General features: G+C 50.9%; 1 long non-coding RNA gene across 1 annotated transcript; it reads left to right on the forward strand.

Annotated features, from left to right (window-relative positions):
* Positions 1–1,818: 1,818 nt before the first annotated feature.
* On the forward strand, positions 1,819–26,465 carry LOC142697926 (uncharacterized). The gene is made up of 4 exons (XR_012865615.1): positions 1,819–1,881; positions 2,716–2,874; positions 10,572–10,706; positions 26,337–26,465. It is a non-coding gene; the product is annotated as an uncharacterized LOC142697926 (long non-coding RNA).
* The last annotated feature ends 937 nt before the right edge of the window (positions 26,466–27,402 follow it).

Raw genomic sequence — 27,402 nt, forward strand, 5'->3', positions numbered from 1 at the left:
GTGTGCACCCGTAATTACGGGAGCGTTGCTAGGGGACGTCAGTAAATAGTCACTGTCCAGGGTGCTGAAAGAGTTAAACGATCGGCAGTAACTGTTTCAGCACCCTGGACAGTTGCTACCGATCACAATATAGATGAAGCTGTAAAAAAAAACAAAAAAAAGACGTTCATACTTACCCAGAACTCCCTGCTTCTTCCTCCAGTCCCGCCTCCTGGGATGACGTTACAGCCCATGTAACCGCTGCAGCCAATCACAGGCCAATCACTGGCTGCTGTGGTCACATGGACTGCCGCGTCATCCAGGGAGGTCGGACTGGATGTCAAGAAAGGGTCGCATCACCAAGACAACGGCCGGGTAAGTATGAATTTCTTTTACTTTTATTACGGAAAGGGCTGTCCCTTCTCTCTATCCTGCACTGATAGAGAGAAGGGGCTGCCGATTAGTGCAGTGCAATTTTGCAGCCAAAAACGTGCCCGTAAATACGGGTGGAATACGGGTCGAATACGTGTGACCGAGGACCCGTATTTATGCCAGTATTTACGGGTGGACAAAAATACGGTCATGTGCATGGGGCCTTATGGGGTGATTTGGTTTCTTTGAAACGGCAGCGCTTTAAGTATTTTTATTTCTGTCAGCGAGTTAATTGTAAAGATAAAGACTCGCCCAATATCCACGTTTTAATGTTCTGTTAGTGTCTTCATCATACTGGACGGGGGAGATGTGATTGATAGAAGATAAGCGGCGGTTTCCCTATTTATGGCGGTATCACAACAGTAACCACATTGGCCTCTCACATTATTAATGAATTGCTGTGAGGCCTCCCCTCATGAATAGTGGATGTATGTAACGTATAGGGTAAGGGCACACAGGGGGGATACGCTGCGTAAAAGTACACAGCGTATCCGCCATGGGAGCCGCAGGGAATTTCACCAGAAAAACTGCACAGAATTGTGGTGCAGTTTTTCGTTTGGAATCTCCACTGCGGAAATAATGCTAGAAAAATAAACACTTTTTTCAGATTCGTGATTTTTGCAGGCGGAATCGCAGCTTTTCCATTGCAAAAATCACAACATTTGCCTATTTGTTGCGAGTTTTACCCCCCATTAAATTCAATGGAAAAAACCTGAAAGAGAAGAGCAGCGATTCCGCAGCATAAAGTGACAGGATGCGGATTAAAAAAACGCACCGCAGGTCAATTTATGAAACGGTTTCTCAGCATATTTGTTAAAATTTCATCCACTCTGCGGTTACTATAATACGCAATTAAATCAGTTTTCGAAAATCAACAGTTTACTCTGAGGGTATGTTCACACGCTAAAGTAAAATCGGCTGTAAAATGCGGATGTTTTTTTAAGCTGTTTTTTTATTGACACAATGAAAAACGGCTCCAAAAAGGACTCAAGAAGTGACATGAGCTTTTTTTTTCACAAAGCGTTTTTTTTACTACAGGGTGTAATCAGGAGCGTAGCTGGGGATGGCAGGGGGGGGGGGGCATGTGCCCGGCCATCAATTGCGGATTATCATGGTACATTGTCGTTTTGACGCGATTTTGCCGCAAATCGCGGCAAAAAAACGCGATGAAACTGCATTGTGTATGTCCTGCAAAAGGACCTTTAGACATAAGGTCACATGACCTCATCTCTGAAGTTCTTACTATTGCTTAGAGACCTGCTGGTCACATGACCTCATCTCTGAAGTTCTTACTATTGCTTAGAGACCTGCTGGTCACATGACCTCATCTCTGAAGTTCTTACTATTGCTTAGAGACCTGCTGGTCACATGACCTCATCTCTGAAGTTCTTACTATTGCTTAGAGACCTGCTGGTCACATGACCGCAGGACTTCAGCAGCAACAGCGAATCCACAGAGAAGACTGACTATGTAAGTATAAGGGGATTGATTTGTTTAATGGGACTGTATTTAGGGGTCTGGTGTGGGGACTGTATTTAGGGGTCTGGTGTGGGGACTGTATTTAGGGGTCTGGTGTGGGGTCTGTATTTAGGGGGGCTGGTGTGGGGTCTGTATTTAGGGGGTCTGGTGTGGGGTCTGTATTTAGGGGGCCTGGTTTGGGGACTGTATTTAGGAGGTTTGGTGTCTATTAGTTTAAGGGGTCTGTATTTAGGGGGTCTGGTCTGGGGTCTGTATCAGATTAAGGGATTTAGGGTCTGTATATTTAGGGGTCTGTGTTAGTTTAAGTGATCTGGGGTCGGTATTTAGGGGGTCTGTTTTAGTTTAAGGTCTGTGTCGGTATTTAGGGGGTCTGTATTTGGGGGCGTGATCTGTATTTGTTTATGGGGTCTGTATTTAGGGGTCTGTATTAGTTTTGGGGTTTTTATTTAGGGGTCTGTATTAGTTTAGGGGGTCTGGTCTGAGGTCTGTATTAAGGGAGTCAGGTCTGGGGTTATTATTAGTGTAGGGGGTCAGGTCTGGTGTCCGTATTTAGGGGTCCGGTCTGAGGTCTGTATTTATTCAGGGTGCTTGTGATGGGGGTCTGTATTTGTTTAGGGGGTCTGGTCTGGGGACTGCAATAGCTTAGAAGGTCTGGGGTCTGTAGGTATTCTATAATCTAGTCTGTGGTCCAATTTTATTAGTATGAGTAAAAGGGGTTGTCCAGGCACGTGGATAGGTCATCAGTATAAAAAACGGTCTGTGCCCGCACCACCCCTTTAATGTATGGTCCTGGGCCTTGGTGTCTAAATTTGTGTGTTTCTATAGGGGCTGGAAATGGCTGCAGAAGTGATGGGCAAAGATGTCTAATCAGGAGAAGTCGCCATAACGGTCTGTGCCAGATGGAGAAGAAAAGAAAACGGCACCCATCAGAGAAGACGTCACTGGATCTATAGGGGATCTCCTCTCCTGACATGTCTGTTGCAGGTAATTCTTGTATTCTACATATTTCTGTGTACCCAGAGCTAATAGACAAATGCGTGTTACCATGATCAGGGGACTGTAGAGTGCGTACACTCCTACCGGGGGGAAGTGGCTTCACCTACTCACCTTCCCCATTAATGGCCATACCTTTTCCCAAACCCCCTGTCCCTCTAATAAGACTCAGACACTTGTTTTGGATAAATTTGGCCACAGCAGCCATTTTATTTACAAACAAACATCAAGAACAACAATTTACAAATAATAATAACAATGGAAGGGGAGTCCTTGGAGCTACAAAAGTCTGTCACGAAACAGCCCACCTGCATAGTATTTTTCTCCCAGCCGTCACCCTACTGGCTCAGGGGCACCGTTATATCTGCAGTTGGCTGACCTCAACCGCAACCACTCCCCGGGACACCACACAGCGGGAGCCAAAATTGACCACTCCTCGGGACACCACCCAGCAGGAGCCCAAATTGACCACTCCTCGGGACACCACCCAGCAGGAGCCCAAATTGAGCAGACTACCAACCATAATAAATTGGGGAGGGACCATACCCCCTATGAATCCCCCCCCCCACAGTAATTTACCACCAACTCCAAGGACCCCCAATCCGCCATACAACTGCTGCGACATTGCAAAACTGTTCCACAGCATCCTCCGGTACCTGCGGAAAAACAAAAACAACGAGCAACAAAGCGAAATACCAAAATAGTCACACAGATGAACACATCATTTTGGGAGGGAGGGTGGGACAAGCTTCCCTGTGCTGTTACTAAAGATGGCGACGCCTTTCCCTCTCCTACCCTTAAGTAAACTGACCTCGCCCCCCCTCACATCCGCCCCCTCCTAACCACACCCCTAACTCCTTAACTCCTTCCCTTCCTAACATCCCTGATCATGGTGGCCTCCCCCTATGGCATTCTGCCGGGTCCAGCCTGTACTTGATCAGGGGACTGTAGAGTGCATACACTCCTACCGGGGGGAAGTGGCTTCACCTACTCACCTTCCCCATTAATGGCCATACCTTTTCCCAAACCCCCTGTCCCTCTAATAAGACTCAGACACTTGGGTTGGATAAATTTGGCCACAGCAGCCATTTTATTTGCAAACAAACATCAAGAACAACAATTTACAAATAATAATAACAATGGAAGGGGAGTCCTTGGAGCTACAAAAGTCTGTCACGAAACAGCCCACCTGCATAGTATTTTTCTCCCAGCCGTCACCCTACTGGCTCAGGGGCACCGTTATACCTGCAGTTGGCTGACCTCAACCGCAACCACTCCCCGGGACACCACCCAGCGGGAGCCCAAATTGACCACTCCTCGGGACACCACCCAGCAGGAGCCCAAATTGACCACTCCTCGGGACACCACCCAGCAGGAGCCCAAATTGAGCAGACTACCAACCATAATAAATTGGGGAGGGACCATACCCCCTATGAATCCCCCCCCCACAGTAATTTACCACCAACTCCAAGGACCCCCAATCCGCCACACGAACATACTTAGACACCTTTAAGTATGCGAGCCCCCACCCAACGAGAGGGCCCTTTCGATACCTTCCTGCAGGCGCAGAGTCCACAGGTCGATCCCCACGGCCGTCAGGTGCACACCATCACCTAGCCAATAATTACCCTGGCCATCCTCGAAGTCATAATGACGCACGAAGACCCCCCCGTTTCTCACCACGAAACCCGAAACTGCCCGATTAACCTTAACCCTGGCTTTATTCAACCGCTGCACCGATCTAGCATGCCGCCAAACCTTCCGCGGGACAATCTCTGACCACACCACCTTAATAGCCGGGAAAACGGACCATAACCTGAGTAGATCGTATTTTATATCCCTGATCAATTCCCGAAAAGGACGACTACCCAAATCGTTACCCCCGACATGTAACACCAAGACATCCGGGGCCCTGTCCATCAGCGCAAACCGATGCACGTCCGGCAACACCCGACTCCACAGCATCCCCCTACTCCCCAGCCACCGCACGACTACATCCTCCCGCCGAAAACCCAACTGCCGCCCGTCTGGACGAACATCCGCCCGCTCCGCCCCCCAATGAACGTAGGAATGCCCGACGATCCACACCAATCGGCCCGCGGGTCCTGAAAAATAAAACCACTGATTAACAAAACGAGTAAGGATGCAAGCGAAACATGGAGGAGGAGAGAAAAACGATGAGGGGACCTGGAGGGAGTGTAGAGAAGGAGGGATTACGACTGGACTATCATATAAACTGAGGGCGCACATACAGCTGGAAGCGGCGGGAATCCCATCGACCTATCTGCTTTACCACTTCCTCACCCAACCCCCATGCCACCGCCTCCGTCGCTGCCCCAATCCGAAAAGAATGGGGGGAAAACAACGCCTGCTCCAGTCCCAACTTCCGCAGACACCTACGAAAAACCCACGTAAACTGATACCGGGACATAAAGGACCCATCCTCATGACACAACAACTGTCCCCTACGCACCGTTGAGACCTCTCTGAACCCCGCAAAGCAGGCGACTGGGCACATCCTGACCCCCTTGGCCACCCCCAACACCACTCTCTTACCCCGACCCCCTTGATCCGTCTTAGACCGCCGGATCCAGAATTCCACACTCCGATCCGTTACCAACACATCTTCCATTCTCAACCCCCCAGGTCTCCTTGTGCTGGGAGCCACCAGCTCCCCGACCCTCAGGGCCCCAAAAAATGCCCACGAGAATGCCAACCTATACAGGGTCACCTCGTAGCTGGAAAAACAAATGTCACACAACACCCCCCACAACTGTTCCAACAACATAAACGACACAGGGCGCCGCCGATCCGGCAACATCCTCCCTCTCCTGTACCCCCTCAGGGCCTGGCCAACCCAAAAACTTTTTGTAACATCTGTGTACCCCCGGACCTTAAAACCAAAAGCCAGGGCTGCCACAAAACGATTTACCTTGGACACTGACCAGCCTGCGATAGAGACTTGCCCCAGAAAAACTAACAACGCCACCACCCGATCATCATCCGTCACTACACCCTCCAGAACTGCCAACCAACTCTCCCACTCCCGCCACGCCGAATCATAAGCAGCCCAAGTACCCTGCGCAAGCGAAGCCTGAATCAAACCTCCTGCGGCTCGTAACCCAGCCCCCACAACCATTCCGGGCAAGCGATCCCGTCCTCCTCCGCGTCCGGAGCCACCATCCTGAACCGCTCCCACTGCAAGCGAGAAAGAGAATCTGCGATGTCATTTTTGATCCCTGGCACATGAACCGCCACAACCCAAGCGTTCAAAGACAAGCAACGTAAAACCAGGTGCCTCAACAGCCGGACGACCGGGGGGGATCATGCTGACACGTTGTTAATAGCCCCCACCACGCCCAAGTTGTCACAATGGAACCGTACCTTGCTGTCCCGAAACCTCTCACTCCAAATTTCCACCGCCACTACTATGGGAAACAGCTCTAGGAATGCCAGGTTCTTCACCAAACCCAACTCCGCCCATTCCTCAGGCCACCGCGCCGCGCACCACTGACCCTTGCAGTAAGCCCCAAATCCCACGCCCCCCGCAACATCTGTAAACAGCTCCCAATCTACGCTGTCAACCACCGGGGCCATGATCAAGGACCTCCCATTATAACGATGCAAAAACTCAAACCAAACTGCCAAATCTGCCCTCAGCGCCTGTGTCAGACGAATGAAATGATGAGGGGCTGTCACCCCAGCCGTCGCTCCCGACAGCCGCCTGCTGAAAATCCGGCCCATGGGCATAATCCTGCAAGCAAAGTTAAGCTTACCCAATAATGACTGTAATGCACGTAACGTGATCTTACGCAAATGTCTAGCCCGGTCCACCTCCGCCCGTAACGCTACCAATTTATCTTCCGGGAGCCGACACTCCATCCTCAAAGAATCAATGGTGATTCCTAAAAAGACCAGACAGGAGCTAGGTCCTTCCGTTTTGTCCTGGGCCAAAGGCACACCGAACCTCTTTGCCACCCACTCTATCGTGTTCAACAACGTAGCACAAACCGAAGACCCGCCTGGACCAACACACAGGAAATCATCCAAGTAATGTATTACCGATGAGACCCCCGCAACCTCACAAACCACCCACTCCAGGAAAGAACTAAAAGCCTCAAAATAGGCACAGGAAATAGAACACCCCATAGGGAGGCAGCGATCCACAAAATAAGCCCCGTCCCAATAACATCCTAACAGCCGTATGCTGTCAGGATGCACAGGGAGGAGGCGAAAGGCCGACTCAATATCCGTTTTTGCCATTAATGCACCCACACCATAGCGGCGCACCCACGCAACTGCCGCATCAAACGACGTGTAAGCCACCGAGCAAAGTTCCGGAGAAATCCCATCATTAACCGATCGCCCCCTCGGGTAAGATAAATGATGTATGAGCCTAAACTTATTCGGCTCCTTCTTAGGCACCACCCCCAGTGGTGACACCACCAGCTCCGGTAAAGGGCAACTCTCAAACGGACCTGCCATGCGCCCCAACTCCACCTCCTTCCGCAACTTATCCCCTACTTCCCCTGGATACTGCAACGCTGAACGCAAACTACGCAAGGTAAACGGCACCTTGTGAGCAGGGGCAGGGATCCGGAAACCAACCCGAAAACCATCCAACAACAAACTTGCCCTGGACCTATCAGGGTACCTATTTAGAAAGGGCTCCATGTCTTCCCACCTCACCGGTGTCCGGCCCTTGACTAGCGCCCCCGGCCCCTCGTCCTTTTCCCTTCCGAAAACATTTAACCGCTCCGTGAGAGATCCCCCCGCAGGAGGAGCAGCTATGTTTGAACTTACAACCCGATCCGAACTTACACTGGCCCTCATTAAACTGCCAGCCGAACCCGGATTTTCCTCCTGTCCCCCCTGCTCCCCCCCCCGAAGGCAATGAGGGGCCGGCCACCCCGGCCCCACCCCCTTGAAAGGACTGGCCAAAACGCACTGGAGCCATGACCCGCAACCATAACCCTATGTCTTTGTTATCCCACCTAATGTCAGGTCTCACTGCCTTCCGCTGCCGGAACTGCTCATCATAGCGCAGCCACGTCTGCCCGCCGTAAACTCGATGATCCTCTCCGATAGCATCCATATAACAGAAGAGGCCGGAACAATGTTCCGACGTCTTCTGTCCAATTACGCTTGCCAAAATAGCAAACGCCTGCAACCAATTAACAAAAGTTTGGGGAATCAATCGATACCGACGTTTTTCCTCCTTCTCCTTCTTGCTTTCCAACCACTTCCCTTTATCTAAATTGAACTTCTCCAACGGCAACAATGAAAAAATTTCCACATATTCATCCCTCCATATCTTTTCCCTTACTTCCAGTTTCAGATGCGCCCCCAATGGGCCCTCAAAACAAACATAGACCTCGCCCTTCGCCTTATCATCCAACCGCACCTCATCCACTGCCACATCCTTTTCTGTCTGCACCGACAATGCCACGCCCGATTCCCTAGACACCACCCCAGCTCCCCATAGCGTGCTATCCACCACTGCAGGCCCCGACGGCCCCACCCAAGCTGCAACCGGGGACGGAGAACCTATCGCCCCCCCTCCGCATCGCGCCAAAAGGTCACGCACACAACACAACAATTCCTGAATCTCACCCCCACCACCCGTACTTCCTGTAATCCCCCCCCCTACACCCGGGCAATCCCGTAGGCGAAAGTGAACCCCCACCCCCTACCCCTGGGGACCGAAATACAGCAGGCAATGAAAAAGTAGGAGACAGCGACTCACCGGGCTGCGCAGGTGCTGTGTCCCCACCAGCCGGGGCGAAGGATCCATCCAGACGTCCCTCTTGGTCACCGAACTCACGGTCGTCCACTTCATCCTGCCCAGACGGGCCAGGACAAGTGCCGCACGCATGACATCCCCGACCTTCTGATGGAGCGCTCCGTAACTGCGCCGATGAACTGGGCCTCTCCGCCCGTCTGTTGGGGGGCTCGACCACCCCGCGGCCCGCAGGTAGCCGCCCTCCTGCCTGCCGTGTCACCACCGACCGTGGCACACGCCTGGAATTGGTTGCATCATCCTGGGTACAGGTGGGCCGCCCGACTGGAGCATCGCCAGCACGGCCCACCGCAAGTCCTGGGTCCCGTCGTCTGGAGGCAGAGGGAGGTCCCGGATGCATGGGCGCCTGTCCTACCCCCTCCGCTGAGCCAGGCCGGCTTCCAGGATTCCTCTCAGACCAGGCCGTCCTGCTCACGGCAGCCGAGCGAGGGGCCCGGCCTGGAGAGTCCCTCGTGGGGCTCCTTACCCTGCGCCTGGCTCGTGGCATCACTTCCGGGCTCAACCTCTCCGGAGGCCTCGTGCGACGTGACCGCCGCCGGGGAGGAGAGGACGGCACAGCCTGCGCCCCAGATCCAAACACGGCCGCGTCCTCCGTACTCGCCCCTGAACCAGGGGGCTCCCCATCTTCCTCTCCTCGTCCGCTCACCGCCGAGCTCGGAGCCCCAGACAGCGGGCCGGAAAGCCCCAGCCCCTCCGCTAGCCAGGCCATGCCTCGTTCTGCTACTGCTGCCCGGAGCTGGGTAAGTAGTGCATCCATTGTAAAGTCCTGGACAAGCTTCCCGTGCTGCTACAAGCTTCCCTGTGCTGTTACTAAAGATGGCGACGCATTTCCCTCTCCTACCCTTAAGTAAACTGACCTCGCCCCCCCCTCACATCCGCCCCCTCCTAACCACACCCCTAACTCCTTAACTCCTTCCCTTCCTAACATCCCTGATCATGGTGGCCTCCCCCTATGGCATTCTGCCGGGTCCAGCCTGTACTTTCCCATTGTCAGAAGGAGGTGTCCCTACACCGTGTGATACTGTCAGCGATGGTTGGAGACTGTCAGTATGTAGGGACACAGCACTTTAACAAGGGGAATCGTAACAACCATTTGTCAATGCTCACACAAAAAGGTGGTGTTCACTATAGACACGGCAGAGCGGCGGTAGGGAAGGGGGGCCCAAGTTTGTGGAATGGCCTATGGTCTACTTAATCCACCACTGCCGGCCATTCAGCCAGCGCCTTTCTACAAGTGAAGCTGCTCGATACTTTGCGCCGCTTGCATCGTTGAAAGGCGCTGATTGGCAGAGAAGCGTTCAACCCCAGGAGACCTGCGCAGAAGAGAGCAGGTCTCCATTGCTGCCGGACGGCGTGGGAACGGGATTAAGGTGAGTTTGAATAGTTTGTTATTTTATCGTAATAAAAAAGTGTGTGGCATTATCTACGGGTGTGGATTTATCTACAGGGGGGGGCTATATACTGGTGTGGGCTATCTGTGGAGCACTATATACAGGGTGGGCTATATCTACAGGAGGCTATATCTACAGGGGGCTATCTGTGGAGCACTATATACAGGGGTGGGCTATATCTACAGGGGGGCTATATACAGGGTTGGGCTATACGTGGAGCACTATATACAGGGGTGGGCTATCTGTAGAGCACTATAGGGGGAGCTATATGTGGGACACTATACAGAGGTGGGCTATATGGGGGCACTATCTACAGGGGGCTCTATGGGGGGCACTATCTACAGGGTGCTCTATGGCAGGCACCATCTACAGGGGGCACAGTGTGTGTGTGTGGGACATGGTGTATGGTGCTATTATAATTAGAGGTGCAGTGTATGGCGCTATTATATTTAGGGGCGTAGTGTGTGGTATAATGAGAACTTTATCTTTGTTTATAGGTGTAGAAATGTAGGAAAAGTGAGAAGCTGAAGACATCTGAGAAGCAAACTGCAGAAATGGGTTGTGGCCGGGAGAAGTCATCATAGAGGTCTGGACCGGATGGAGAAAAAGATCTAGAATCTGAGACGTCACCGGTGAGTCACTTAATGTAAATGTTCATTCTGCCTCTAATCAGCACTGTAGTCACTGTATGATTTGCAGCGAGATGATGGGTGGTGTGATTTTTTTTTTATATGAAACAGCATCTCCCAGCATATCCTTACCATTGTTCGGACCATGCTGGGAGCTGGAAACAATTTAGTGTGAACCTATACGTCAGGGGTTGCACTAAATTGAGCTGTATTTGTGCTGGTGCTGTATATATGTACTGAGCTTGGTTCTGGGGCTGTATTTATGTACTGAGCACTATTCTGGTGTTGTGTATAGAACTATATTGCTTGTAAAATGTACAAATGTTTTTATGCTCGAGTTACATAAAAAGAAATGTGGAAAATAAATGACACGTCGACTGGTAGAGAAAACAAACATTGCGAGGGGGAAGGAGATGTCGGGAAAGAGGTTGGGGGGGGGCGCCAAACTGAATCTTTGCCCCGGGTACTGGAGAACCTAGCTACAACTCTGGTGTAATACTGTCTCATGCCTCCCATCCAGCAGATGGCACCGCGGGAGCGCCATGAACACTCACCCCTGCAGCCGCACCATCCTGACCTGCCTCGGGTCCCCTGGAAGAGCTCCAGGCGGGCTCTCCAGGTGAGCTTGCCGCGCTGGAGGCAGAAGAAGACGCCTCCGTCTGCTGAACCGCCAATGAAGGAAGCCTTTCTTGCCGACCGGGCCCATGTTGCTCTATCGGCCTCTTCATTCGACTGCGGTCACACAGGCCGACTGCCCACCGCACGCTGCTCTGGATGCCAGGGGCCCGACCGCTCCTTCCTGCTGCCCTCACCCGCACACCGGAAACTGCCGCCATCTCTCCCACCGGCCTCGGACCGTCCACGCCACTGCTCCCGGCCTCCGGAACCTCCACAGCAGGTAAGGGGGGGGGGGGGGGGTCACACTCCGTCTGCGCCGTGGAACCGGCGATGTAGGGCTGAGGCGCTCAGGCGGCCTGGAACGCAGAGCCCTGGGGGGACACCCACAAGGGCCCCTAACTGCTCCTGCACCCACCCTAGCCCCTTCTCCACTGCCTGTACCCTAATCCTCTCCAGCAACTGCTCTAAGCCCTCCATCTATAGTCTAGGCCCTAAACTGACACAAAAACTGATGGCTACCCTGACACTGGCTGCACACACCTCACAAACTTTTTCAAGCCATAAAATGGCTTCCTTGCCTACTACCTATATATATATATATATATATATATATATATATATATATATATTCCCTAACTCCACCCCCAATACCCCCAGCCCCCCAGTAACGTTCCTAACTTAAACCCACCCACCAATCTATAATCACAATACCCCTCTACTTGACCCCTTGCAGGCCCAGAACCATCATGACCGCCCTCTGCCCAGCTTTGCTTAGCTCTGGGCTCACAATAGTGACTGTGGCATCTGAGGTGTTAAGAACAGGGGTGACCCCCTCTAATAGTCCATCGCCCAACTCAACGGCACGATCGCAGGCTGCCGATGATTGGCATGGCAACCTGGGGCCCTAATGAGGGGCCCCAGGTCTGCCATCTCTGCACTCCTATTAAGACTTGCCTCCGGCAGGGATCACGATATACTTCAGTAGATTAGTACTGCAATAGTATCATGCAAGCGATGCAATGATTGCTGGATCAAGTCCCCTAAGGGGATGTAAAACAAAGGTTTATTTTTAAGTTAAAAAATAAATAAATTACCCTCTAAAGCAGGGGTTTCAAGCAAGCAGCCCGCATGTGGCCCCTGACGCTGTCATCTGCGGCCCGTGGGACACAGAGCCGCTAGTGCAGGCTCTGCTCCGGGATTCTGTGGAATTCCCTGACATCGATGTCCACATGAGGACAGCGATGTCTGGGGCTTCCCCAAAGCCAGAGTCCCACGCAGAGCGCTATTATAGCCTCTGCTACGGGACTCTGCGGAATTCCCTGACATCGCTGTCCATATATGCAGAGTCCCGGGCAGAGCGCTAGTATGTCTGGGGCTTCCCCAGAGCTGGAGTCCCGGGCAAAACGCTAGTATAGGCTCTGCTCCGGGACTCTGGGGAAGCCTCTGACATCGCTGTCCAGTATCTACAGACGGCACTGTGGCATTATCTACAGACGGCACTGTGGCATTATCTACAGAGGGCACTGTGGCATTATCTACAGAGAGCACTGTGGCATTATCTACAGAGGGCACTGTGGCATTATCTACAGAGGGCACTGTGGCGTTATCTACAGAGGGCACTGTGGCGTTATCTACAGAGGGCACTGTGGCGTTATCTACAGAGGGCACTGTGGCGTCATCTACAGACGGCACAGTGGCGTTATCTACGGACGGCACAGTGGCGTTATCTACGGACGGCACAGTGGCATTATCTACAGAGGGCACAGTGGCATTATCTACAGAGGGCACTGTGGCATTATCTACAGAGGGCACTGTGGCATTATCTACAGAGGGCACTGTGGCATTATCTACAGAGGGCACTGTGGCATGACCTGCCTAAGTAGAGTCGTGTATTAACCTTAGACCATACTATCCCCCCACCCCCACTTTAGTAAAGACACATGACACCGAGGTTGGATGTGAAATGGCCACAGCAGCCGTTTATTAATTTCACAGTTTTATAAAAACAATTTAAATCCGAAACATTCGGATAACTAGTTAGGAATCCACCAGAGAATTCCTCCTAATAATTCACATGACCCAACATGGGTCAGAATCGTAAATAACAATTTAACGTTAACATTAACCCGAGCACAGGAAGTCCTTGAAGCCCCTTCAGATATTCCTTTTTTAAGAACACACCGAATTAGCCATCTGCAAACCACCAATTACCTCCAGCCGTAAACCAGCTCGGAAGCACCGTTCACCTCTGCAGATGGCTCCAACCACTAGAAGTCCACTTCAAGGGGATAACACCCGATGAAGCCCTCAAGTGATATACCGACCACTAGAAGTCCACTTCAAAGGGATAACACCCGATGAAGCCTTCAAGTGATATACCTTCTACCAGAAGACCACTTCAAAGGGATAACACCCGATGAAGTCTTCAACCATGTACCTTTTTTGGGGGACGCATACCCCCGATGCGACCCCCCCACCATTTTGTACTGACTGGCCTCAAGGACTCCCCCCGCCAGCTGCCATGACAACAGAACCTACTCCGGAAAAAAGAAAAACATGTTAAATAAGCACACAAATAAAACACAACGCTCATAGACGGACGTACATAAGACCTAAGGAGTAACAAACCAAGGGTGGGAGGGTGGGAGCTTACTGTTTCTGTGTTACTCCTCCCGCTGCTTCCGGCTCAATGCCGAGAAACAGCGGGAAGCTCAGTAACGGCCCCCCGTCCCCCTTAACTCCTCCCCGTCCCCCCTCCAACTCCCTCCAACTCTCCCTCACCTAATTAACCCTTTCCCTACCAGGACGGTCATGTCGGCTTCCCTTAATCCCTGCGGGCTGCGTCCAGCCTCTTCTTGACCTGCCTAAGTAGAGTCGTGTATTAACCTTAGACCATACTATCCCCCCACCCCCACTTTAGTAAAGACACATGACACCGAGGTTGGATGTGAAATGGCCACAGCAGCCGTTTATTAATTTCACAGTTTTATAAAAACAATTTAAATCCGAAACATTCGGATAACTAGTTAGGAATCCACCAGAGAATTCCTCCTAATAATTCACATGACCCAACATGGGTCAGAATCGTAAATAACAATTTAACGTTAACATTAACCCGAGCAGAGGAAGTCCTTGAAGCCCCTTCAGATATTCCTTTTTTAAGAACACACCGAATTAGCCATCTGCAAACCACCAATTACCTCCAGCCGTAAACCAGCTCGGAAGCACCGTTCACCTCTGCAGATGGCTCCAACCACTAGAAGTCCACTTCAAGGGGATAACACCCGATGAAGCCCTCAAGTGATATACCGACCACTAGAAGTCCACTTCAAAGGGATAACACCCGATGAAGCCTTCAAGTGATATACCTTCTACCAGAAGACCACTTCAAAGGGATAACACCCGATGAAGTCTTCAACCATGTACCTTTTTTGGGGGACGCATACCCCCGATGCGACCCCCCCACCATTTTGTACTGACTGGCCTCAAGGACTCCCCCCGCCACAGCGAAACAGGCCTTGACCACCTTAAGCCTGTGAGTTCCTCCACACCACCACCGCCCTTTCTATGCCTTCTGCTATCGCCAAGCTCCATAGATCAATGCCAACCTCGGTCAGATGAACCCCGTCACTCCTCCAGAAATTCCCCACTCCTGACTCCAAATCCCTATGCCTCACGCAAATGCCCCCGTTCTTTGCCACAAAACGGGACACCGCCCGGTTAACTTTTATGCGAGCCTTATTGACTCTCTCCACCGATCTAGCTAACCGCCAATGCTTTCTTGGGACTATGTCCGACCACACTATCACCAACTTGGGATAAGATACCCACAAACACAACATATCATGTTTGATATCCCGCACCAACTCACGAAAGGGGCGGACTCCTAAGTCATTCCCACCCACGTGCAACACTAAGACCTCCGGAACCCTATCAAGCCGCGCATATGTCTGGAATTCCGCCAACACCCTGCTCCATGACATACCTCTAAAACCCAGCCAATGCACAACCGCATCCTGTCGCGGAATGCGCAACTGGCGACCATCCGGGCGGACGTCCGCCCTCAAAGCCCCCCAGTGCACGTACGAATGACCCATCAACCACACCAAACACGGAGGCGAATCTGAAACGGAAAAAACAATTAGGCACCACCATATAACATTTGTAAAGCGTAAACAACAAAAATCATAATATATGGGGGCGGACATAGGACTTAAACCTTTTAGACTCCCAACGACCAATACGCCTCACCCCCTCATCATCCAACCCCCAGCGCCCCGCTTCTGTTGCTGCGCCAATCCTGAAGGAATGAGATGAATATGAGCCTACCGCAACACCAACCGCCGTCAAACATTTTTTAAATACAGCTCCAAACTGAAACCTGGACAAAAACGACCCGTCCACATGACGTAACAAAGGCAAATCTGGAGACCCCCTGTTTTGCGTAAAACCCCGCATGCACTCTACTGGGCACATGACCGACCCCGGGAGAGCGAACAAAACTATCAGTTTACCCTTCCCTACTTGGTCAGTTTTAGACCGACGCAACCATACCTCCAGCCGATCTGCAAATAGGCTCACCTCCCCAGATCTCAGCCCCCCTGCCTGTTTGGTACTTGGCGACACCAACTCACCTATTCTAAATGCTCCAAAGAACGCTAACGAAAAAGCCAACCGAAACAAATCCATTTCATCTGAAGAACGACATACCGATGATAATGAACCGCCCAACGAGCTAAGCAAACCAAACGACACCGGCCTTCTACTATCCGCCTCCACCCTACCTCGGCGCAACCCCTTCAAAGCCGGCGATACCAGAAATTCCTTCGATACATCCCGAAAGCCCCGCAACTTAAACCCAAACGCCACCGCAGATATGAACCGGTTCACCTTCGCTACTGAAAACCCCGCCTCCCAGGCGTCCCCTAACCAGTACAAAAGTGCCACCAACCTGTCTCTATCCGTATTGACGTCACCCAACTCTCTTACCCACTCCTCCCACTGCCTCCAACAAGCAGCATAAGCACTCCACGTCGTGCGCGCCAAAGACCTTTGTAACAGCTGCTCTACGGGACCGATACCAGATCCCAAAGATGCTCCGGACAAGCCAAACCGAGACGTTCCGCTCCCGGTGCCAATTGCCGAAACCGGTCCCACTGCGAGCGAGAAAGAGCATCAGCGATACAATTCCGTACCCCCGGGACATGCACCGCCACCACCCACGCGTTCAATGACAAACACACCAACACTAAATGTCGCAACAATTGAACTACCGGAGGAGAGGACGCCGTGATGTTATTAATGGCAAGCACCACCCCCATGTTGTCGCAGTAAAAACGGACCTTCTTATCCCTGAGCCTGTCCCCCCAAATGGTAGCCGCCACCACGATGGGAAACAGCTCGAGCAGGGCCAGATTCCGCGTGAGTCCACTGGACACCCAGCTAGCCGGCCATTGACCCGCGCAACACGGACCTCCCCCGTAAGCTCCAAAACCACCCGCCCCAGCCGCATCCGTAAAAATATTCAAATCACTCGTATCCTGCGCTGGGGCCATCCATAGCGAGCGACCATTGTACTGGCCCAAGAAGTCATCCCAAACCTGAAGATCAGCTCGGTGCTCCTCCTTGAGCCGCACAAAATGATGCGGCGCACGCACTCCCGCCGTTGCCGCCGCCAACCTCCTACCAAACACCCTCCCCATCGGCATAATCCGGCAGGCGAAATTCAACTTCCCCAGCAGCGACTGAAGCTCCCTCAGCGTCATTTTCTTCATTCTACAAGCCCGTCGAACCTCCAGCCTCAAAGCACTCAACTTATCCGCCGGGAGACGACACTCCATTACCACCGAGTCTATTTCGATTCCCAAGAAACAAATCGTCGCTACCGGGCCCTCCGTTTTTTCCGGCGCCAAAGGAATCCCAAAATCCCTCGCCACCTTCTGTAGTGCATGAAGCAAATTACCGCAAACCGGCGAACCCCCCGGGCCAACGCACAAAAAATCATCTAAGTAATGGATCAACGAGTCGACCCCGGATACTCCCCTCGTTACCCACTCCACGAAGCTACTAAACGCCTCGAAGTATGCACAAGAAAGGGAACACCCCATCGGAAGGCACCGGTCCACGTAAAAGGCCCCATTCCAAAAACAACCCAACAGCCGTTGGCTTTCTGGATGGACCGGCAACAACCTGAACGCCGCCTCGATGTCGGTTTTTGCTAACAGCGCCCCTGGACCCGCAGCCCGCACTAACCCCACCGCCTTATCGAATGAGGTATAAACTACGGAGCACAACTCGTGATCAATCCCGTCATTTACCGACGAACCCTTGGGATACGATAAATGTTGAATCAAACGAAACTTTCCGGGCTCGCGTTTAGGGACAATACCCAACGGGGACACAACTAAATCTTTTACCGGCGACTCAACAAACGGCCCCGACATGCGGCCCAACGAAACTTCTTTTAACAACTTTTCCGACACGACTTTCGCATGCAAGTAAGCCGATTTTAAATTCCTCCGCGTAACCGGAACCTCATAAGGAGGCGGAGGAATAACAAAACCAACACGAAACCCTTCATAAAGCAACTTAGCCGCCGCCCTATCCGGATACTCATTTAGATAAGGGGCCATCTTTTCCACCCTCACCGGCGACACCCCCTTGACCAGCCGCGTGCTGGTTCCCTGACCTCTTTTTTCGCAGACATTTTGCCGCCCCGTGTAATGCACCATTACACTCGGAACACACGTGCTTGAACTTGCACGTGGCCCCGAACTTGCACTGACCTTCATTAAATTGCCAGCAAAACCCCGCCTTTCCCCCGCCGCTTTGTCCACCCTGACTAGACTGGCCTCCCTGGCCGACGCTCCCGGGAAAGGACTGCCTAACCGGAGCCGTAACCCGTAACCAGAGAGCAATATCCTTCTGGTCCCACCGAATCGCCGGCCGAACCGCCTTCCGCTGACGGAATTGCTCATCGTATCGCAGCCACGCCTGACCCCCATACGCCCTATGAGCCTCCCCAATGGCATCAAAATAACAAAACAACGCCGAACAATTTTCCGGCGCCTTTTCCCCTATCACACTAGCCAATATGGCGAACGCCTGCGACCAATTAACGAACGTCTGCGGGATAAGCCTATACCGCCGCCGTTCCTCCTCGTCCTTTTTACTCTCATCCCGCTTGCTCTTATCCAAATTAAATTTAGCCAGCGGCAAGAGAGAAAAAATTTCAACATATTCGTCCTTCCAGATCCTATCGCGCACCTCCTGCTTTAAATGCGCCCCCAACGGACCCTCAAAACAAACGTACACCTCCCCCCGAGCACGATCATCCATACGCACTCGATCGCCATCCTTTTGTGCCTCGGTCTGTACCGACACCGCGACCGCCTCTCTAACCGCCATCACGGGACGCGCCTGTAACGATCCCACGTCCCTGGGGCCTTCCCAAACTACCGCAGGGGACACTTCCGTTACTACCGGCGCCGCGGCCCTGTCTAGGCGCCCCACCAGCTCCCGTAAGCAACCCACTAAGTCTGCCCAACCCGCTCCGTCGCGTCCGCCCGCGCCACTACCGGCCCCCGATGCAATGCTAGCAGCCCCCCCCGCCGACACCCGACATAAAAATCGCTGGATAAGACAATGATGGAGTTATACACTCACCGGGCTGCACAGGCGCTGTGTTCCCGTCAGCCGGACCATCCTGACCTCGACGATACACGTCCAGTTCACCTTCCTCCAGCTCTTCTCTCGCCGACGACTGTCCATCCCAACGACATCTTCGGAACGGAGATGAGGACGCGCTGACCGATGGGCCGGCAACCTGCCGCCGACCGCCGGGACCCAGACTTCCGACCGGACCTGTTGCCTCGACGTCGCTGAAGATCTAGGCGTCCGTCTAGACGATCCTGACGAAGCCTGCCCCCTGGCCGGAACATCACCAGGCGGGGCGGCCGTACCTTGTCCTCCAAATCTTCCATCTGATGGGGGAGGGGTGACAGGGAGCCCAGCCTGCGACTCCCTTCTTACCGCCGGACCCCGTCGCGGCCTGGGATTCCTGCCAGGACGCAGGGCCTGGGAAGGGGCGGTCCTCCCAGCTGCCTGGCCTGCAGCGTCCGGGATCGGGCTCCCTCTGCGACGCCGTGTCCGCGGGACTGCCTCCGGACTGAGGCGCTCTGGAGGTCGGGACCGCCGAGAGGGACGGGTCGACCCGGCCTGCGTCGCCGTCACCCCCGGCAACGCTCTCTGCCTGCTCTGCGCAGGAGCGGTTGTTGCCGACTCCCCCCCGCCGCCATAGCCATGCTTGTAAGGGGGCCGGGGGAGGGGAGCCTGTCCTTTGCAACAGACCCCGAACGCCGGGCCCGACGTGGCGAAACGGCGTCCGGGATCTTCGTTATTGCAGCCACGGTCTCCTCTAGCCATCCGGGACCGTGGTGCACAGCAGCGGCACGCAGCCGCTCTAACATTAAAGAGGCTCTGTCACCAGATTTTGCAGCCCCTATCTGCTATTGCAGCAGATAGGCGCTGCAATGTAGATTACAGTAACGTTTTTATTTTTAAAAAACGAGCATTTTTGGCCAAGTTATGACCATTTTCGTATTTATGCAAATGAGGCTTGCAAAAGTACAACTGGGCGTGTTGAAAAGTAAAAGTACAACTGGGCGTGTATTATGTGCGTACATCGGGGCGTTTTTACTACTTTTACTAGCTGGGCATTCTGATGAGAAGTATCATCCACTTCTCTTCAGAACGCCCAGCTTCTGGCAGTGCAGATCTGTGACGTCACTCACAGGTCCTGCATCGTGTCGGCACCAGAGGCTACAGTTGATTCTGCAGCAGCATCAGAGTTTGCAGGTAAGTAGCTACATCGACTTACCTGCAAACGCCGATGCTGCTGCAGAATCATCTGTAGCCTCTGGTGCCGATGTGTCCTCGCTCGTCTGACACGATGCAGGACCTGTGAGTGACGACACAGCGTGATCTCTGGAGAACACGGCTGTGTCTGCACTGCCAGAAGCTGGGCGTTGTGAAGAGAAGTGGATGACACTTCTATACACAACGCCCAGCTAGTAAAAGTAGTAAACATGCCCCGATGTACGCACATAATACACGCCCAGTTGTACTTTTACTTTTCAACACGCCCAGTTGTACTTTTGCAAGCCTCATTTGCATAACTACAAAAATGGTCATAACTTGGCCAAAAATGCTCGTTTTTTATAAATAAAAACGTTACTGTAATCTACATTGCAGCGCCGATCTGCTGCAATAGCAGATAGGGGTTGCAAAATCTGGTGACAGAGCCTCTTTAAAGTCTCTGCCATCCTGAGAAGCACGGGCAACGGGGAGCTTACTGTTTCTGTGTTACTCCTCCCGCTGCTTCCGGCTCAATGCCGAGAAACAGCGGGAAGCTCAGTAACGGCCCCCCGTCCCCCTTAACTCCTCCCCGTCCCCCCTCCAACTCCCTCCAACTCTCCCTCACCTAATTAACCCTTTCCCTACCAGGACGGTCATGTCGGCTTCCCTTAATCCCTGCGGGCTGCGTCCAGCCTCTTCTTTATCTACAGAGGGCACTGTGGCATTATCTACAGAGGGCACTGTGGCATTATCTACAGAGGGCACTGTGGAATTATCTACAGAGGGCACTGTGGCATTATCTACAGAGGGCACTGTGGCATTATCTACAGAGGGCACTGTGGCATTATCTACAGAGGGCACTGTGGCATTATCTACAGAGGGCACTGTGGCATTATCTACAGAGGGCACTGTGGCATTATCTACAGAGGGCACTGTGGCATCTACAGAGGGCACTGTGGCATCTACAGAGGGCACTGTGGCATTATCTACAGAGGGCACTGTGGCACGGTCTAAAAAGGGACTGCCCAATCTTGACATGTGTCTGCCAAACGCTGCCAACTGAGCCGCCGGACTGCATTTAGCGACACAAACTGGAAAACTGGATTGTTGAAATAAGCACGTGGAGAAATATCTAAAAATTTTAAACCTAGCGGTATTATTATAGTAATGTAGTATTATTATTATAGTAATGTATTATTATTATAGTAATGTAGTATTATTATTATAGTAATGTAGTATTATTATAGTAATGTAGTATTATTATGATAGTAATATAGTGTTATAGTAGATCAAATAACTAATTGATTGACAATTTTGTATTGTATCAAATTTGAAAGTAATGCGGCCCGTCAACTTCCCATTTTTTCTATATGCGGCCCACTTACCCGGCCGAGTTTGAGACCCCTCGGATAGACAGTGAGAACAGTATACAGGGAATATAGGACATACAATGAGGCTAGTATACAGGGAATATAGGACATACAGTGAGGACATTATACAGGGAATATAGTACATATAGTGAGGACTGTATACAGGGAATGTAAGACCGACAGTGAGAACAGTATACAGGGAATATAGAACATACAGTGAGGACAGTATACAGGGAATATAGTACATATAGTGAGGACTGTATACAGGGAATGTAGGACAGACAGTGAGAACAGTATACAGGGAATATAGTACATATAGTGAGGACTGTATACAGGGAATGTAGGACAGACAGTGAGAACAGTATACAGGGAATATAGGACATACGATGAGCCTAGTATACAGGGAATATAGGACATACAGTGAGGACAGAATACTGGGAATATATGACATACAGTGAGGATAGTATACAGAAAATATAGGACATACTTGAGGAAAGTATACTGGGAATTTAGTACATGTAGTGAGGACAGTATACAAGGAATATAGTACATATAGTGAGGACAGAATACAGGGAATATAAGACATACAGAGAATACAATATAAAGAGAATATAGGACATACAGTAAGGACAGCATACAGGGAATATAGGACATACAGTGAGGACAGCATACAGGGAATATAGGACATACAGTAATGGCAGGATACTGGGAATTTAGTACATATAATGAGGACAGTATACAGGGAATATAGGACATACAGTGCAGACAGTATACAGAAAATATAGGACATACTGTGAGGAAAGTATACTGGGAATATAGTACATGTAGTGAGGACAGTATAGAGGCAATATAGGACATACAGTGGGGACAGGATACTGCGAATTTACTACATATAGTGAGGACAGTATACTGGGAATATAATACATATAGTGAGGACAGTATACTGGGAGAAAAGTACATAGCGTGAGGAAAGTATACAAGGAATATAGGACATCCAGGGAGGACAGTATACTGGGAATATAATACATATAGTGAGGACAGTATACTGGGAATATAATACATATAATGAGGACAGTATACAGGGAATATAATACATACAGTGAGGACAGTATACTGGGAAAAAAGTACATAGTGTGAGGAAAGTATACAGGGAATATAGGACATCCAGGGAGGACAGTATACTGGGAATATAGAACATACAGTAAGGATAATATACAGAGATTATACTATATACAGTGAGGAGAATATACAGAGAATATAGTACATACAGTAAGAACAATATACTGGAAATATAGGACATACAGTGGGGACAGGATAGTGGGAATTTAGTACGTATAGTGAGGACAGTATACATGGCAAAAATACATATAGTGAGTACAGTATACAGTGAATATAGGAAATACAGTGAGGATAGGATACTGGGAATATAGTACATATAGTGAGGACAGTATACAGGGAATATAGGAGATACAGTGAGGAAAGTATACTGGGAATATAGTACATGTAGTGAGGACAGGATACAGGGAATATAGGAGATACAGTGAGGACAGGATACTGGGAATTTAGTACATATAGTGAGGACAATATACAGGGAATAGAAGACATATAGTGAGGACTGTATACAGGGAATATAAGACATACAGTGAGGACAGTATACAGGGAATATAAGACATACAGTGAGGACAGTATTATGTTTTATTTTGTTTCAGCTAATTGTCAGAGAAAAGAATGTACTTAGAAACTCCTTTATCGGAGATGAAGACGGCCTGCAGGGGACTAGATCACGAGAAGTCACATTTTACTGTGTTTCCAACGAATATCAGTCTAGAAAAGTCTATAAGTCCCCATCACATCACGTTTTTAGCCTCCACTTAATGTATATGCCAGGAACAGCTCCCGACATATACGTTAAACATAGACAGTGACCGATACTAAACAGTGGCATCTGCCAAGCATAGACTACAATAGCGTACGTTAAATGTATGCGTCATTATCTCTCATGACCCCTTTCAAGACATATACGTTAAACGGATGCCATAATAGCCTATAGGTGAGGGATGACACGGTTAGGCATCTGTCACAGGCATCTGACTCCCATCGACGGATCAATTTAACATATACATGTCATGAAAATCTATTGTAAATCCTATGACGTATACATGAAACGGAGGCCTGTGACGTATACTATATAGTGGTATACGTCACCCATAGTCTTCCATGCTTAAAAACATATACCACGCATTGTACATTTCTTGAGGGATTCCGTTGTATGGAATAACGTATACCAGCCTGACTTAGGCCAAAAGGACACTTTATTTTTACCCCTGTCGGTCTAGTGGAGACCTATCGACACTTTACTGTGGAGATTGGGACAGATCAACTAAACGTTGGGCTAAAAAGTGATCAATATCATGTCAAAATCTGTCAATTACAATATATGTGTAACACCCCTTTGGGCCGACCTCTGTAGGCAGGGTGTATTGTAGTTATCACCTCACTATGGCGCAGTGCCTCCACCCAAATCTTGCTAGGAGCTCTATACGAAAGCAGGAGGGTCTTCCTCTTCTGCCAGGGGTCGACTCGGGAAACCCCCACCTGAGCTCAGTACACACTCACAAGCGGTTATGGTGAAACTACTCAACCGTTTTATTTAGGGAAAGGTAAACAAGGGCGATCTAAATAAGAATGATGCAATTAAAGAAATAAAGCACAAATGACATAACAGTTACAGTTCTGTGTGATTGACCCCCTAGTGGTGGGCATGGGCTATATGCCAGGCCTGGCTGGTACAACACATATCAATATTCCCAGAAATGTTATGGGCAGGGGCGTAGCTAGGGGGGGCAGGCGGGGCACGTGCCCCGGCCGCAGCTCAGAGGGGGGCGCCAGCGCCACCTCCTCCTGCACTATAATTGTACCTGTGTCGCAAGGACACAGGTACAATTAGAAGCAATGAATGACCGGGCACGTTCCGTGCCCGGCCATTCAGCGCCTTTCCACGAATGAAGCAACTGGTACCTTTTGTACCAGTGAAGCTTCCGTCGATGAAAGACGCTGACTGACTGACAGGGAAAGTCATCCTTCCCAGCCAATCAGCGCCTTTCATAGATGCTGTGTTCAACCCCCTGGAGACCTGCGCAGAAGAGCGCAGGTCTCCATGGCTGCCGGACGGCGTGGGAGCGGGAATAAGGTGAGTTTGAATATTTTTTATTTTTTTTTAACTGTAATAGACGTGTGTGTCTGTATCTGCGGGGGGACTATATCTACAGGGGGACTATATCTACAGGGGGGCTATATCTACAGGGGGTGGGCTATATCTACAGGGGGGCTATATACTGGGGTGGGCTATCTACAGGGGGACCATATCTACAGGGGGTGGGCTATATACAGGTGGACTATATCTACAGGGGGGCTATATACTGGAGTGGGCTATCTACAGGGGGACCATATCTACAGGGGATGGGCTATATACAGGTGGACTATATCTACAGGGGGTGGGCTATATACAGGGGGACTATATCTACAGGGGGGGCTATATACTGGGGTGGACTATCTATGGAGCACCATATACAGGGGTGGGCTATAGCTACAGGGGGGCTATATAGTATATAGCCCCCTGTAGATATAGCCCACCCCTGTAGATATAGCCCACCCCTTTAGATATAGCCCACCCCTGTAGATATAGCCCACTTCTGTAGATATAGCCCACCCCTGTGTATAACCCAGCCCTGTAGATATGGTCCCCCTGTAGATAGCCCACCCCTGTAGATATAGTCCCCCTGTAGATATAGCCCACCCCTGTAGATATAGCCCACCCCTGTAGATATAGCCCACCCCTGTAGATATAGCCCAGCCCTGTAGATATGGTCCCCCTGTAGATATGGTCCCCCTGTAGATATGGTCCCCCTGTAGATAGCCCACCCCTGTAGATATGGTCCCCCTGTAGATATAGTCCCCCTGTAGATATAGCCCACCCCTGTAGATATAGCCCACCCCTGTGTATAGCCCACCCCTGTGTATAGCCCAGCCCTGTAGATATGGTCCCCCTGTAGATATGGTGCCCCTGTAGATATGGTCCCCCTGTAGATAGCCCACCCCTGTAGATATAGTCCCCCTGTAGATATAGCCCACCCCTGTATATAGTCCCCCTGTAGATATAGCCCACCCCTGTATATAGTATCCCACAAATAGCTCCCCCTATAGTGGTCCACAGAAAGCCCACCCCTGTATATAGTGCTCCACAGATAGCCCACCCCTGTATATACTATATACAAGGGTGGGCTATCTGTGGAGCACTATATACAGGGGTGGACTATCTAGTGGAGCACTATATACAAGGGTGGACTATATGTACAAGGGGGGCTATCTGTGAAACACTATATACAGGGGTGGACTATATGTGGAGCACTATATACAGGGGTGGGCTATATCTACAGGGGGGGGGCTACATACATGGTTGGGCTATCTGTAGAGTACTATATACAGGGGTGGGCTATATCTACAGGGGGCTATATACAGGGGTGGGCTATCTGTAGAGCACTATAGGGGGAGTTATTTGTGGGACACTATATACAGGGGTGGTCTATATGGGGGCACTATCTACAAGGGCTCTATGACAGGCACTATCTACAGGGGGCTCTATGGCAGGCACTATCTACAGGGGGCACAGTGTGTGTGTGTGTGTGTGACACGGTGTATGGTGCTATTATAATTAGAGGTGCAGTGTATGGCTCTATTATATTTAGGGGCGTAGTGTGTGGTATAATGATAACTTTAGATTTATTTATAGGTGCAGAAATGTTGGAAAAGTGAGAAGCTGAAGACATGTGAGCGGCAAACTGCAGAAATGGGTTGTGACCGGGAGAAGTCATCATAGAGGTCTGGACCGGATGGAGAAAAAGAACTAGAATCTGAGACGTCACCGGTGAGTCACTTAATGTAAGTGTTTATTCTGCCTCTAATCAGTACTGTAGTCACTGTATGATCTGCAGTGAGATGATTATGATAGGATTTATTTTTTGTGAAACGGCATCTCCCAGCATATCCTTATCATTGTTTGGGCCATGCTGGGAGCTGTAGTTTTACGCCGTACACACCTATACGGCAGGGGTTGCACTAAATTGAGCTGTATTTGTGCTGGTGTTTTATTTATGTGCTGAGCTTGGTTCTGGTGTTGTGTATAGAACCATATTGCTTGTAAAATGTACAAATGTTTTTATGCTCGCGTTTGGTAGAGAAAACAAACACGGCGAGGGGGAAGGAGATGTCGGGAAAGAGGTTGGTGGGGGGGCGCCAAACTGAATCTTTGCCCCGGGTGCTGGAGAACATAGCTACGCCTCTGGTTATGGGGATAACAAATGGTTAGGATACTGTCTTCACCAAACATATACAGTATATCAGTGACCCACACAGGATAATGTTCACTCACCCACACTTATACTGCTGGAGATAGCCGGCACGCGCTTATACTGCTGGTGATAGCCGGCACGCGCACTGGCGTAGCTATAGGGGTCGCAGCGGTCGCAATTGCGACCGGGCACCGAAGCCAGGGGGGCCCATGGCCCCCCGCACAACATCAATAAAAAGTTACTATAGTAACTCGGGCCGCGGGCCCGTTACTATAGTAACATACTTTACTTACCTTCCTGGTTCCGGATCGCAGCGGAGGTCCTGACGTCAAGCGCTGTGCGCAGCGCATGACGTCACAGCGCTATGCGCCGCGCACAGCATTGAGACGACAGAACTCCCGCCGCGGCCGAAGAGGAAGGTACGGTTAGCCCTGACTGGCGGGGTCCGACTCCCGGGACCCGCCAATCAGCTGTTTTGAAGGGGCCGCAGCACTCGTACGAGAGCTG

This window comes from Rhinoderma darwinii, assembly GCF_050947455.1.
Source record: "Rhinoderma darwinii isolate aRhiDar2 chromosome 9 unlocalized genomic scaffold, aRhiDar2.hap1 SUPER_9_unloc_1, whole genome shotgun sequence".
Lineage (NCBI taxonomy): Eukaryota > Metazoa > Chordata > Amphibia > Anura > Rhinodermatidae > Rhinoderma > Rhinoderma darwinii.